The sequence below is a fragment of the Capsicum annuum genome, chromosome 3, assembly GCF_002878395.1.
Source record: "Capsicum annuum cultivar UCD-10X-F1 chromosome 3, UCD10Xv1.1, whole genome shotgun sequence".
NCBI classification, from domain to species: domain Eukaryota; kingdom Viridiplantae; phylum Streptophyta; class Magnoliopsida; order Solanales; family Solanaceae; genus Capsicum; species Capsicum annuum.
This window is the reverse complement of record NC_061113.1, coordinates 829,565-844,909: the sequence shown is the minus strand read 5'-3', so window position 1 is coordinate 844,909 and position 15,345 is coordinate 829,565. Positions and strand designations below refer to the sequence as shown.

Here is a 15,345-nt window from a genome sequence, read left to right as displayed (position 1 = left end):
GGAGACATTTTTGAAGATCCCTAACTTTCACACAAAGATGGCTTTTGCACATGAAGCAAGATATACAAGTCAACTTTCATACATGAATACTCATCTTTAAATTTACCTTTGTTTTCTAGAATTCTAAATTTGTTGGTTGATTATTGGGAGGTGTACTTGTATTCAACTAGGAAAATAAATATTGTACTTCGTATCCTTATTGAATTTTGCATGTATTGAATAGAAACTGTATGATGAAGGGATTATAGAAAGTAACGGCGAAAACAACCACCAAATTATAAAAGCAAAAAGAAACAACAACATGATGTTTATAGAAGGTGACAAAAAATTACATTTTGGTTCCCAATCATCAAAAACATGCAGAAAAAGTTTATCAATCAAAGCATAGCAATCGCTGATTGAGGATGGACATTTCGGCTAGCTGCACAATAGCCTGTGTGGCTTTTGCTGCAGTTGTCAAATTCGAACAAATCCTCGTTAGTTTGAGAGAAATTAAGTGAAAGCAAGCATCGAATTAGAAAAGAAAAAAGGAACATATTCTCTTTTAGAAAAAAAACTGAAACACTACCATTGTCGTTGTTACAGGCACATGCTTGACTCACCGATCCTTTTGTGCTACCCACATAAACTGTATTAAAGATAGTATTTGTAAATTAGATGCACATAGATACTCAAAAACAGAACATAAGAGTTTGTTTCAACTTACTTTGGTAATGATTTCAATACGGTCATTTTCTTCATTATCTAGGACGTCTTCCTTTATTCTCGCAGCTGAAGCCTCCAGAGAATCTGCGCAGGGCCCAATCAACTCAACCTGTTTCAGTGTTGGAATATCTGCCAAGCTACCCGGGATCTCCCCGAGTTTGTCACAATAGCTTATAACTAGTGTCTCAAGCTGGGGAAAGGATTCCTCTGAAGCATCCCATGTTGTGGTACCTAACCTCACCAGTTTCAACAACTTAAGTTTATGGAACTTGATATATGTAGGAATGCACCACTCTTTGGACCAGATATTGCATTCTGTTAATTGGAGATACTCCAGGACCGGTAGTCCCGAAATGAAATAAACCGCTAAGTCTGGAGGGATCATGCTTAGCACCAACTTCTTTAAATTTGAAGGCAATTGTAAGACATATACTGGGGACCCCGGAAAGAAAAGACGAAGTGATTGAAGATGGGTGTGACTCTCCATATTGATACGGAAAGGCTTTCCATAATCATCTTCACCGGATGTCGAGTCATTTGTAGGAGCCTTCTTGAAAGAGATGCCAAGTTGAAGATTAGGACACTTCCTTAATAATACATCCAAATTATCAGCTTCCTCAATTACAGCTCCCTTAAATATCCTCAAATTTTCCAATTTAGAGGATTCATCAAACATCTCATGCCTATTGTTATACCTATCATTAATATCTTCGGGAATATCAACATGCCTTAATTTTTCCATTTTCCAATACTCCATTGGTATGCCGTGTACTCTCTTCCTCACAATTAAAGTTTCAAGATGTGGAAGATTTAGTAGGAAATCATTGTTGAAAATTGAATCAACTGCAAGGTACTTCAGGTGAATTAGTGGTCTGAAAATATCTGAACAAATATCAGCATCACGAGGACCATTCAAATACAAGACCTTAACAAGTCTCATGTCACTAAGGTGAGAGAAGGACTTCCGATCACAAGAATCTCCTTCATGTGTCATTATCACTGACCTCAAGCGTTGGTGGAAAGTTTTGGAGCCCAAACTGAAAAGCTCATCAGTGAAATTGAAACTCACTCGTCTATCCTTCCAACAGGAAGATTGAAATCGGTTAGGATTTCCCTTAACTGCCAGCATAAACTTTTAATCTCTACTCTTATTCAAACAAAAGTGAAGCACTACATCATGAACTTGGCAGTATTTAACTTTTCTGTTGTATCTTCTACTTGAAACCATCACCACGTTACTGCTAATGAGATCATTCAAGTAACCTTCAGCTGTCTCTTCCAATCTCCCAGATTCTTCAATATTCTGCACGAAGTATTCCGCTATCCATAAATTTATCAATTCAGACACTGGAATTCTTGCGTCCTCCAGAAACATCCCCATGTAAAGAAGGCACGGTCGTAAATGGTCAGGTAAGTTATCGTAACTTAACTGTACAGTCGAAAGACTATATCCTTCAGACTCACCGTGATAGGAAACCAGCGAATTTTTAACCTCATGCCACCAAGAGGTTTCCATTATATTCCTTTTGATTATTCCAGCAACCAAAACAATCACCAGAGGCAATCCTTTGCATCTTTCCGCAACTGCTTTACTCACATCTTGTAGTGAAGGAGGGAAACTTTCCTGTTGAAACACCTTTTTCTGCAACAACTTCAGACTTTCATCGGATGTGAGGAATTGGAGAGAATAAGGATCAATATGGTGCTTGACTTGCTTAGCCACTTCCTCAAGTCGAGTTGTTATTACTATTCTGCTTCTATTTCCAACATCAGGAAACGAAAACCTTAAGTCATCCCATGCCTTACCATCCCACATATCATCCAAAACAATGAGATATCTTCATCCCGTTAGGCTTTTCCGCAATTTGTCAGCAAGAATGTCTTCCTTATCTCCCTTATCCTCTTTACCTGTAACCTGACTAAAAATATCTTGTAATAGGTCCCTCCGGTTATATGATTGGGAAATGAAGCACCATGCTCGAACATCAAAATGGTGAACAATGCTGCCATTATTGTACACCTTTCTAGCAATAGTTGTTTTCCCTTGACCCCCCATGCCTACAATTGGGACGACTTCTCTGTCATGGCTACCTCTAGTCAGATATTGGAGTATTTTTTTCTGCTTCATTCCAAATCCAACTATCTCCTCATCATTCACAGGATTGCTACGATGAGTTGGAAGATGCTTAGATGGCTCTACCTCAGAGAAGGGCTTAAGAGGAAGGTTCTGAAAACTCATCTCCTTCACCTTCACAATAATTTTCTTGCTCTCTTTTATGATAGCAGGAAGCGAGCAACAAATATGCGAAAGAGCATTAAATTGAGCCAGAATAGAGTCGATTGATACTTCAGCTTCGTATGCCAACTTAACAGTACGCCTTTGAAGATCTTTGAGAATTTCTTCATCTTTATGATGTACCTTTGCAACTGTAGACACATAATTTTGTCCCTCCCCGAAAGCATTCTTACCATTTTACCTTCGTCTTAGTGTGTGCCCTCACCCGTGTGATAACCCCTTCACAAAAAGACAAAAATAACAATTCCTAACTAATTTTATCTTATTCTAACAACTCCTCCCTATTAAAAATGACACATCACCATCACCACCCTAAGTACCCATGTGATCCCCCTTCTTTTTCTTGCCCACAAAGAAAGAATATATGGGGGACCCACCAAAATTCCCACATCATAACAAATCCATGCCCATTATAAAAGAAAAATTCTAAGAGGGAAAAAGGGGAGGCTCACTCTTTGATCATCATCTTCTCCACAATAACAACAATCACAAAATAATCTTCCTCACAAGAACAACAACAACAATAAAAAAAAAAAAAGGGCGCCGGTGAAGAGTAACCGGTTAACAGTACCCGGTGAACAGTAACCGGTGAACAGTACCGGTGAACAATAACGGCGTGAAAAGTGACGGTGAACGGGTCATTATTTGTCGAGTTGGATTGTTGGTGTTAAGGTTCGGCTCGAGGTTTCCGGGTGCGGACTCTCTTTATTCGAATAACATTGAGTTTGAAAGCTTCAAATTTAAGGTCCAATTCTTTCTTCTCTTTCATTTAATTCTTATGTCATTGTGATTGCCTGTGATTCAATACCGTGGTTTGTTTGTTGATGTGAACTGTTGGTGATATTTAGGTGTGTGATGTGCTAAGCATGATTGGTGAATTTTCGTTATTCTCGATTGGTGGATTGTGTATTGAAATGGGTTAATCACGTGGTTTAGAATGAATTAGGGTGGGGATTAAAAATGGAGAAAAATGAATATTGATTAATTTTGATGTATTGATAATATTGAACATGATAGAATTGTGATATGTTGAACTTGGTAGGCAAACGTAGGCCGGGTAGGCAAATTTAGGAATAATGATTTGTTGGAGTGTTTGAATATGTGCGTGAATGGTGCTTTCTACTTTATTGCACGAAAAGTTTAAATTATACTCATTTGGCCGGGGAATACCCCGAAGTAGCATGTACGCAAAGGAGGCTCGTGATCAAGGCCCGGAACATCGGGTGGAGTTTAGTTTAGGATTAGTCTAGAATAGAATAGGTTTTATATTTCAGCACCTCTTTTATTTTGGATTGTATAATTTGGACTGAACATTATTTTGGTTTGTTTTGAATTTTGTGTGATTTGTTTTTTTGCTTGTTTTGTGCGTTTATGTGGTTTGTACATTTGTAATGTCAAATTAGCCGATACGCTCCACCAAGAGATCATGGTCGAACCACATGATCGAGGGGTGCCTAATACCTTCCCCTCGATCAACAGAATTCCTTAGCCGGAATCTCTGTTCGCGGATCAGTTTTTTTTAGACTCAAACCATTTTGAAAAAGATTTTCCAAAGGTGACTTGGCACACCGGATTATGCCAAGTGGAGACTCTAAGTTTTGAATATAAAAGGTCATTTTTGAAACAAATCTTCATTTTGTCACTTTAAATAAAAACCCTTTCGAACCTTAAAATGATTCTTTTTTTTGAGTTGAAAAAAAGGGGTGTGACAGCTTTGGCGACTCTGCTGGGGACTTGTTCAGAATTCAAGCTTATTTTGGAGTCGTATCGGCTTTGTTTGGCATTATAGGTGTATAAACATTTTGTTTGTGTTGTTTTGTGTTATTGTTTTATCATTGCGGAATGTTTTCATGCTCTTTATGTACAGTATTTATCCTATGTGTTATCGCTTTTATATCTGGTATCATGTGTCTACCCCCAGGCCTTCTTTCTGCAACAAGTCTGTAGTACACGTGTTGTACACGACCTCTAGTTGAGTCACCCTTATTTTAGGGGGGAGCCGTCGGTGTTATGGAGTAGGTGGAAAGCAAAGCAGCCACTATCGACCATACACTCCCCCGAACAGCCTTGTTAGTGAACCTCAACGTAGGTCAGCCTTTAGGTCATGCTTATGTGCATCATATTGAAGACCTAGCAGGGCCCACTTGGCCCTTTGTAGGAGACTCACCTCTATGGCATCCCTACGTGCTAAATGTTGCATCTTTGAGGGTAACGAGGTTATTTGACCAACTGGTTTGGGCAAAAACATAAGTTAGAAGCAAAGTGTATAGGCAAGAAATTGTTGAAAAAAAAACAGAAAAAAAGAGTGAAGAAAAAAAAGATTTGGTAGTTTTTAGGGTTCTTTATGGCTTTTGTTTTTCATAATTCAAAAAAAATTTTAAAAATATAAAATGTTTTTTTACTTTTTGCACTCATTTCCCACAAAATAAAAAACGTTAAAAAATTTTTCCTTTTATTTCTTTAGTAAGCATTCATAATTCGAAAACTCCAAAAGTATTTTTTTCCTTTCAATAGGAGCTTTGTACATTCTTATATAGTGAAAATGCCAAAAAGATTTTCCTTCGTAATTGTTGGTGTCAGTTTTAGTTGAAGTGTCAAATTAAAAATCCAAAAAAGATTTTATTTGTTTGTCTTTGGTTGTGTCTCTTAAGTCATGGTCTAGCCTGTTATTTAATAATTAATTGTCCAATCTGGACGAACTACGCACCCCTGATTCTCCTCTTTCGGGAGTGAGATACGTAGGCAGCCTATTGTTGGTTCGGGGATCTTATTTGAAAAATCCAAAAATATTTCTTCACTCTCCATTTAGAGTAGGCATTTCATATACATCTTTAAAAGAAAACTACAAAAAGATTTTCCTTTAGTAGGTTCAAGTTTCATTTTCACATGAAATTCAAAAATCGAAAACCCAAAAAGATTTTTCTTTGGTAATCACAGGTTTCATTTTGTATAGAGATTTAAACCTAAAAAAAATGCAAAAAGATTTTCGTCAATTCTTTTGACACTTTGTTTCAAGAAAGAAAAAAGAGTTTAATTAGCCATTTTGGCAAAACTTCACGAACTATGCACACCTGATTCTCCCCTTTCGAGGGTGAGATACGTAGGCTCCCTTCTAGGGTTCGGTGATTTTTTTTCAAGAAAAAAAAAAGAAGAAGAGGTTTTGAAAAATCGTTGAACTCTAATGCATTTGCTATCTCTGGTCCAGTTAGGTTAAGGTGGTTGTTTTGTGGCATTTGGCTGGTCCTCCACATTGCTCCAAGTCACAGAGAAAGTTATGGCCAACAAGGATACCGATTTTGTTGTCACTATCAGATAGAGAGCTTGGAGAATGAGAATGTAGGAGCTAATGAAGAGATTCAAAAATTGAGGCAGCAAATGATAGAAATGCTTCGAGCTTGGGCTAATGGGTTGACGCCTCCTCCATTTCCCGCCGACAATCTGGAATATCTTTCTAGTTTGCCTCCAGTGTCACATGCACAATTCCCTATTTTGGTCGACATGCCACAAATACTCTGGGGCAACAGTATCCAAACACTTCCAATATTCACTTCCTCACTCCTCAATACAAAATTACATGCTCGGCTTCGCCTGCTATTCATGCTTTTGCAGTCCCACTCCCATCTGAAGCTCCTGCTTTTAATGTCAATCCAACGGTTGTGATTCCTCACTCTACAAGCGACCCTGTATTGAATTTTTTTTTTTATCAGCATTATGCTCCCGAGCCCACATTTAAGTCGATTGGTCCTTACGACTGCCTTCAACTGCCTGAATTTCCTCCTAACACTGAGAAACCTATTATTACAGAAGAACAAGAGGAAATGGCCAGAAAATTGAAAAGTTTGGAACTGATTATGAAAAACTTACAAGGACTCGGGGGTACAAAATTGTCTCATATAAAGATCTATGCATGTTTCCAGGTGTACATCTTTCTCTTGGTTTTAAAATGCTGAAGTTTGAGAAGTATGATGGACATGGCGATCCTATAGCACATTTAAGACGTTATTGCAACCATCTAAGGGGCGCTGGAGGGAAGGAAGAATTACTTATGGCATATTTCGGTGAGAGTCTTTCAAGTCTAGCTTCAGAATAGTTTGTTGACTAAGACATCGACAAGTGGAACAGCTGGGATGACCATGCTAATGAATTCGTGCAACAATTTCAATACAATATGGAGTTGATTCCTGACGAGAAATCCCTGACTAATATGAAGAAAAAGAGTACTAAAACTTTCAGAGAGTATGCGATTAGATGGCGTGAACAAGCTATTAGGGTGAAACCTCCAATGAAAGAAAGTAAGATAATGGAGGCATTTTTCAAGCACAGGATGAAACATATTATCAACACTTGTTACCTGCATTAGGCAAGCCATTTATTGAGGTCCTCAAAATGGGGGAGATGATAGAGGATGGAATTAAGAACAGTCGCATTGTGAGTTTTACAACATTGAAAGCGACTACTCAAGCAATTCAAAAAGGTTCGGGAAGTATTGGAGGAAAGAAGAATGAGGAAGATGCATTTTCCATTATAGTTGGACAACAGGCATGGGCAAGAGGACCATACCATTGTTACCCACAGGCTCAAACCCAAGTTTATGCCCAAGTTCCACAGAATCTTTCCCAAAATCCATAATATTCCATTCCCCCACCTCCATATCAAGTGTATAATGCGCAACCATATGTTCAACCCCCATCTTACCCACATTGGCGTGCGCCAACTCTGACAAGTCATCTTTCAACTCCACATTCACACCGAAACCCTTCTAGGCCTGGTTTTCAATTTAAGCCAAATAATGAAATGAGGAAGAAATTGAGGGATAGCTTCACACCAATTGGAGAGTCGTATGCAAGTTTATTCTAGTGATTGGTACAGCAAGGCATGATCACTCCTCTCCTTGGGTATACTCCTGACCCACATTCAAGAAGTTTTGATCCTAATATACGATGTACATATCATTTCGATGTTCAGGGTCACAGTATTGAAGATTATCGTGCTTTAAAAAGAGAAATTGAAAAGATGATTCAGGATAAATCAATCATGGTGTAGAACATTGACGGTGACAAAAAATCTAGTCATTCTAATATGCAAATCAGTGGCTAAGATGTCAGGCTGAGCAATTGAGAAGTCACCCCTCTCCTTACTAGGATGGGGTTTGGTAGCTTGTTTTGTTTTATTTTTCTGTTCTTTGAATTATTTCAGGGTTGTAGTTTGGGATCTGTCTTGTTTGTCCTTTTGTTGTTTATGTTCAAACTCTTCTATCTTTTGTTTCGACTAAATAAAGTGTCTCATTTTCCTTTGTGTTTTAAATATGTGTTGTTTGTTTGTTTTCTTTATGTAGTACATTTTGTGTTAACTCTAGTGATATGACATGCTAGTGAAATTTTCAGCCAGATCTTAAAATCCAGTTTAAGCATGAACATTGAATCAGAGGGTTAAAGTTAGAAAAGGAGAGCATATGAGAAAATAGATAGAGTGCTGAGACATTTGGTGACAAGTTAAGGCAATTATTTTGAGAATCACAATAACAACTTGGTCATCGATTGAAAGGCAAGTTCCAATTAGGTCAAATAGTGGACGTGTGATCGCTATATCAAGAGAAATAAGAAGATAAGCGTCTCCACGAAAGCATGAGTCATTTGATGTGAGGAATGACAACAAAGGTGGAGTTTACACAAGAAATAGTGACGCACAGACTCAATCTGCTTAAAAAGATGTTGCAAATGATCTTCATCTCTCACTTCCAATTGCATGTTATGTACTTGCATTCTCAAGAATTGATATGATGAAGGCATTTTGTTCTGCTATCCAAACATTGTGTCATCCTTTGTTTACCCCATTTGAGCCTTAGTGTTATTTTATTTCATACACCTCTTTTGGAAAGTAAAAAAGATAAAGTCAAAAAGTTACAAAAAAGAGACAAAATGTTTCCAAACAAAGAATGTCAAGAAAAATAGAGTTAGAAAAAAAAATGGTATTCAAACCCATGGTAATTCAAGCGGCATTTGTAAGGAGACGCACTTCCTTGTTTTGGTAATTCTAGCAATATTTCTAAAGAGACGCACTTCCTTATTTGGGTAATTCTAACAATATTTGTAAGGAAACGCACTTCCTTATTTGGTAAATCCATCAACACTTGTGAGGAAACACACTTTCTTGTTTGGTAATTCAAGCGGTATTTGTAAGGAAATGCACTTCCTTGTGTGGAAAATTCAAGCAATATTTGTAAGGAGATGCACTTCCTCGTTTGATAATTCAAGCAACATTTGTAAGAAGACTCACTTCCTTTTTTGGTAATTCGATTGGCACTTGTAAGGAGACGCACTTCCTTGTTCGGGTAATTCCAGCAATATTTGTTAGGAGACACACTTCCTTGTTTAGGTAATTCCAGCAACATTTGTAAGGGGACGCACTTCCTTGTTTTGATGATTCAACAAACATTTGTAAGGAGACACACTTCCTTATTTTGGTAATTCAAGCGCTATCATAAGGAGACGCACTTCAAAAGGAGACACACTTCCTTGTTTGGTAATTCGATCGGTATTTGTAAGGAGACGCACTTCCTTGTTCAGGTAATTCCAGCAACATTTGTAAGGAGACGCACTTTCTTGTGTGGGAAATTCAAGCAATATTTGTAAGGAGATGCACTTCCTTGTTTGATAATGCAAGCAACATTTATAAGGAGATGCACTTCCTTATTTGGTAATTCGATTGACATTTTTAAGGAGATGCACTTCCTTGTCTAGGTAATTCAAGCACCATTTGTAAGGAGACGCACTTCCTTGTTCGGATAATTCAAGCAACACTTGTCAGGAGACACACTTCTTTGTTTGGACAATTCAAGCGGCATTTGATAAGGAGAAGCACTTCCTTGTTTGAGGAAATTCAATAACATTTGTAAGGAGACGCACTTTCTGGTTTGGACAATTCAAGAAACATTTGTGAGGAGACATACTTCCTTGTTTGGTTAGTTCAAGAAACATTTGTGAGGAGACGCACTTCCTTGTTTGAGTAATTCAAGTGGCATAGGTAAGGAGACGCACTTCCTTGGTTTGGTAATTCAAGAGGCATTGGTAAGGAGATGCACTTCCTTGTTTTGATAATTCAAGCAACATTGGTAAGGAGATACATTTCTTTGATTGGGTAATTCAAACTTTTCTTTTGGGTAATGCACTTCCTAGCAGTCCCCTTGATTTCTAGAAAATGCACTTTCTAGTCAAGTTATTGCACTTAATCCTTTGGAGACGCACTTTCTTGCTAGTTTTCATTTGTTAGGTGACACACTTTTTAACTAAAACTTGTATCTCTAGAAGACACACTTTCTAGTTAGAATCCCTCACTTTAATTCTTAGGAGACGCACTTCCTAGGCTTGGTTATTCAATTTTACTCTCAAGAGATGTATTTCTTGGTCAGAGTCTTGATTCATCATTACAACATGCAAGTAGGTATGATGTGACTTTCCCAAAAGTCTTCTGATATTAAATTGGGGAAAAAATTTAATTCTTTTTTTTGAACTTTAATTTTCTGGCAAACGAAATTTCTCTTTATAATAATTCTTGTTTGGGATAATTTTCTTTTATTTTTTATGTGATTTCAGGCGCCCACCTGAAGAACAGGGCGAATAAATGAAAATTCAAGCAACAAGCTGAAGAAGTTGAAAACAAAGCAACAAGGTAAAAAGATGAAAGTTAACAGATTGAAAAATAGCAAGTCAGGAGCCCTCCTAAAGAACAGGGTGAAGAAATTGAAAGCTAAGCAATGAGGTGAAGCATTGAAAAACCAAGCAACAAGTTGAAGAAATTGCAAGTCAGGAGCCCGCCTGAAGAATAGGGTGATGAAACTTAAGTCAGGAGTCCAACAGAAGTTGTATAGATAGGATTTTTGCAATTTCATTTATGTTTTAACTTGTAATTTTCATTTTTGATGTAATGAAAGTGCCGTGGACCGGATCCTTGACGGGACCTCACTCGACTCTCCAACTCGGTCGTCTTTCTTCCTTTTGTTTCTTACCTGTGAATAATGGTCAGGTCAAAATTCGGTCTTGTTGTCTAGTTCTTTGTATGAAAACACTTTGTGTTTACCTGCAAAGAGGGGCATGATGTAGACACAATTCAATCAGTGCAACTACTTAAGTGTATAGTGAATAAAATATAAATGTGTTTACATTAAAGACACTGCAAATCCTAAAATCATTGTTTCTTTGTATGCGGATGATATGTTGATCATAAGTAAAGACATTTCTAATATACATGCTATGAAATGAATGCTTGAGAGCAAATTTAATATGAAAGACCTTGAAGTTGCGGATGCGATCTTAGGGAATAAGAATTCATAAAACTCTACAAGGGTTGGCATTGTCACAGTCTTATTACATTAAAAAAGTACTTGACAAGGTTTAGTATTTGAGCTCAGTATTGCCAAGACTCCATTAGACATGAGCTTTGCACTTCAAAAGAATAAATGTGAAAGTGACTCATACTTGGACTACACAAGAGTGTTGGAAGTTTAATGTATATCATGAATTGTACGAGATCAGACATAGCATGTGCTATTAGTAAATTGAGTCGGTACACGAGTAATCCCAATCAAACTCATTGGATGGCAATGACAAAAGCTTTGGGGTATTTAAAATATTACTACGCTTTGCATTATAACAAATATTCGACTGTAATTGAAGGATATAGTGATGCAAATTAGTTCACCGGGTCGAACGAAGTAAAATATTGTATTTGGCTTCATATGATGCTCAAACTCCCCAAAAATATTTCTGCACCCGCGTCGGATCCTCCAAAATGCACACTATGTAAAATTCATGTAACACCCCGCATTTCGACCTAGAACGAAAAACGTTGTTTCTATGCGTAGATGATCCAAAAGCCATAAATCCTATGCAAATTTGACATATTAATCACTTTTATAGTGTGGGAACCTATTTGAGCATGAATTGAGATCATAGACGAGTTGAAAGCTTTCCTATCATTCAAGTTTTAGTGAGTGTCGAAACTTGGGTCAACTTTAATCGATCATAACTCCTTGTGTATGACGAATTAGAGGGCCTACTATATATAAAATGAAAGATCTTCGAATTAGCTTTCCAACATGCCAATTTCTCCAAAATCCGATACCCGAGGGAAAAGTTATAGCCATTTTCATGTCTGAGATAGTAGCATCGCATGATTAGCGCACGCTCTATCGCACGCATCCAATTTTTAGGTTCTGCTTTTGCATTTTTAAGGGCAAAAGTGATATTTTCCACCCCCTATTCAACCATATCATGGGATTTAATCCACCAAACATCAAAATAATATTATTTTCTCTCAAAATCACCAAGAACACTCCTTAGAGTTTCAACCTAAAAATCAACATATCTCAAGATTTAACCGTAACTTTTCCTTAATTCTTCAAGAATCGGAATCTCCATTGTGAGGGCTACAAGAAGCACCCATCAATCGTACGTATAGTATCCCTAACACGGGAGTTCATTCACAAGCTGCTAATTTAAGGTACATGGGATTTATCCTAAAAACTGCATGATCTTGTAAACACTAGAACATGATTTAACGGTTATCATGCAAGAATTTAGAAAGGGTTTTTTGAAATACATGATTTTATTATGTATTATGAATGTTAAATTGTGTTGTTGATTTGGTCTTTAGGCCTTTCCCCCTTAAAATAGATTTATATGTATATGTCTATGTATATGTACATGTATATGTACATGTATATGTATATGTATATGTATATGTATATGTATATGTATATGTATATGTATGAAAATTTAGATTGAAGATTGTTTGAGAGCACAACTAATGAAATCCCTCTCTTATGATAATTTTAAAGTTTTTGATCTTAATGTGAAGAATTTGAAATGCATGGTTTACGGCTTGAAAATAATTTACTCAACTACCCTAGTACTTTGAGCATGATTTAGAGATTTAAGAGAGAGAGTTTCTTGATGTAAATATATTTTGTTAAAAGAGAAAGATTTGCATGAGATTTAGAGCTTTGACATGACCACCTTGCATTATTGAAAGTTTGACAAAGAGAGTTGCATACATGTGTTGACATGAGTTTTAGAGAAAGAGTTCTTTGAAATGATTTATTGATATGGTGGTCCCGAATTTATGTTTTGAAAATAGAGATTGTAATATGATAATAATGGCTCAGAGATGTGACTTGCAAGTCAATGGTATGACGATACCATAAGTATGTATGTCATAACAGAGTAAGTTTTCAGAATATGTTTTCAGAGAATGCATGTTTTAAAGTATTATAAATGGCCTTAAAGAGGGTTAGGTGGTTACCCGAAGAAGGCTTGAGTTCAAGTAACTCTTAGCCTAAAACTGTGATTTATCGATCCGAGTATATTATTTTACGTTGGTGACGGCAGTGTGGCATAGCAGAGTCAGAGACTCCGACCCTTGCGGCACACTTAGGTTGGGGGCTTGGCCGCCGAGTTATTGGCGAATTTCATATAGCCCGTGGAATTTCAGAGTTGTAGGGTATACCACCTAGCGCAGAAGTAAAACAAAGAGTGTCACAGAGTCTAGATGATTTTTTTAAGAGTCTATAAACATGCCCATGAGATTTCTTACTATATGATATGTTTATGAACTATTTTAAATTGCTCTCATATATGTTAAATATAAATTATTATTTTGGATTTGCTCTGCGTACCAGTACATTTGTATTGACCCCTACCTCCCAAGGTATAAAGCTCAGTTCAGGGGCCTTACTAAGCCGTAGAGTTCTCAGACAGCAGTAAAGTGTGCAGTTGGTGAGCCTTCTTTATTCCAGAAGGCCTAAGTCTTTCAGATTATGTTATTTATTTTGGTTTAGGTCCACTGGGGACCTTGTCCCAACTTCAGACAGTTATTGTTTTCAGATGTAGTAGAGATTTCGCAGACTGAAGCAGATGTGGTCTAGATGTTATTGGATCTCTTTCCTTATTGTTAAATTAAAATCAGAGTATGACCATGTTTCCGTAATGATTTAAAATTCTACATCTTCTTTTATTGTATGAATATTGTGCATAATTACCAGATGTAGAAGGGCGTCCAAGCCTTCATGGTTTGGGATGCTCGTTACGACCAGGGCCTCAGTTCGGGTCATGAAAAACTTGATATCAGAGCACGGTTCATGGTCCCAGGGTGTCTGCAAAATCGAGTCGGGTAGAGTCTTGTTTAGGGGTGTGTAGCGCGCCACACTTTTAGGCAGGAGGCTACTAGGCGTTTAGGAATGTCTCTCTTTCTTCATGTTTTAGTTCGTCCTATAGAGTCGGAATGTTCCTCTTTCATACTCTAATTCATGCTATGGTGTCGCCCATACGGAAGTAAAGTTATCCCAATTCTTTCCTTACCTTGATGTTTTCAGATATTTCTCATCGTTGAGGTGATTTAGGTGCAGAAGTCTAGAATCTAAATGGTATGGTCCTTTCTGATTGATGTCATATAAGATTTTAAATTGTGAAAGGACTTGAGAAGAGTCCGTTAGCACTTCAGAATGTATTGATTCTAGTGTGAACTTTGGTTCTATTAAATCGTATTTTTCAGCTTGCAGTATTAAGAGTATTCAATCCTTTTCAAAAATTTATGTTGTAAATGTCATGTTTAAGAGGGAATGAGGTGTAGCAGAATATTGAAACTATATTTCCACCCGAGTAATAATATAAGTTAAAGTGTCGGTGTCATGACCTATGGATAGTGAGATTAGACCAAGAAGTTGGCTATATGAAGTCACAAAGTTAGAATTCAGAGTGAGCGTAACTTTTGTGTAAATAAATATTTTAGTTGAATAACCGATGTTTGAGTATGATTTACCCCTTTTATAGTGATATACTAATGTTTTAATTTAATTTAATTTAATAGATACAAAGTTAAGTGACCGTGGATAATTAATTACATGTTTTAACCAAAGGAATGGATCTAAATCCTATCAAAAAGTCGATAGTTTTATTATTTAATGAATACTTGTTGGGTCTATCACTAAATAATGCAATCATTCACGTTGAAGGCCGATGCGTATTAATTATTAGTACAGTTAATTATAGAGAAAAGACATCTTTTCCCCCTGAACTTGTCCTCCTAATTCACTTTAGCACTTAAACTTAATTTCCGTTTATTTACCCCCCTTAACATCTTTAAAGTGTATTAGTTTCACCCCTTAATATATATTATCACTCTCATAATGGAGAGTGTATTACATTCTCCACACCTCAGCGCCACCTCAGCACCACGTCATTGCCACGTAAAAATTTATAATTTTTTTTAAAAGTAATTTCACACATATATTATTTTTATGTTTTCCTTTAAATATATATATATATATATATATATATATATATATATAT

At 36.8% G+C, this 15,345-nt stretch overlaps 1 pseudogene; it reads right to left on the bottom strand.

Annotated features, from left to right (window-relative positions):
- Positions 1 to 377: 377 nt before the first annotated feature.
- The window catches only part of LOC107865676, a 30,467-nt pseudogene continuing 15,499 nt past the window's right edge, over positions 378 to 15,345 (bottom strand).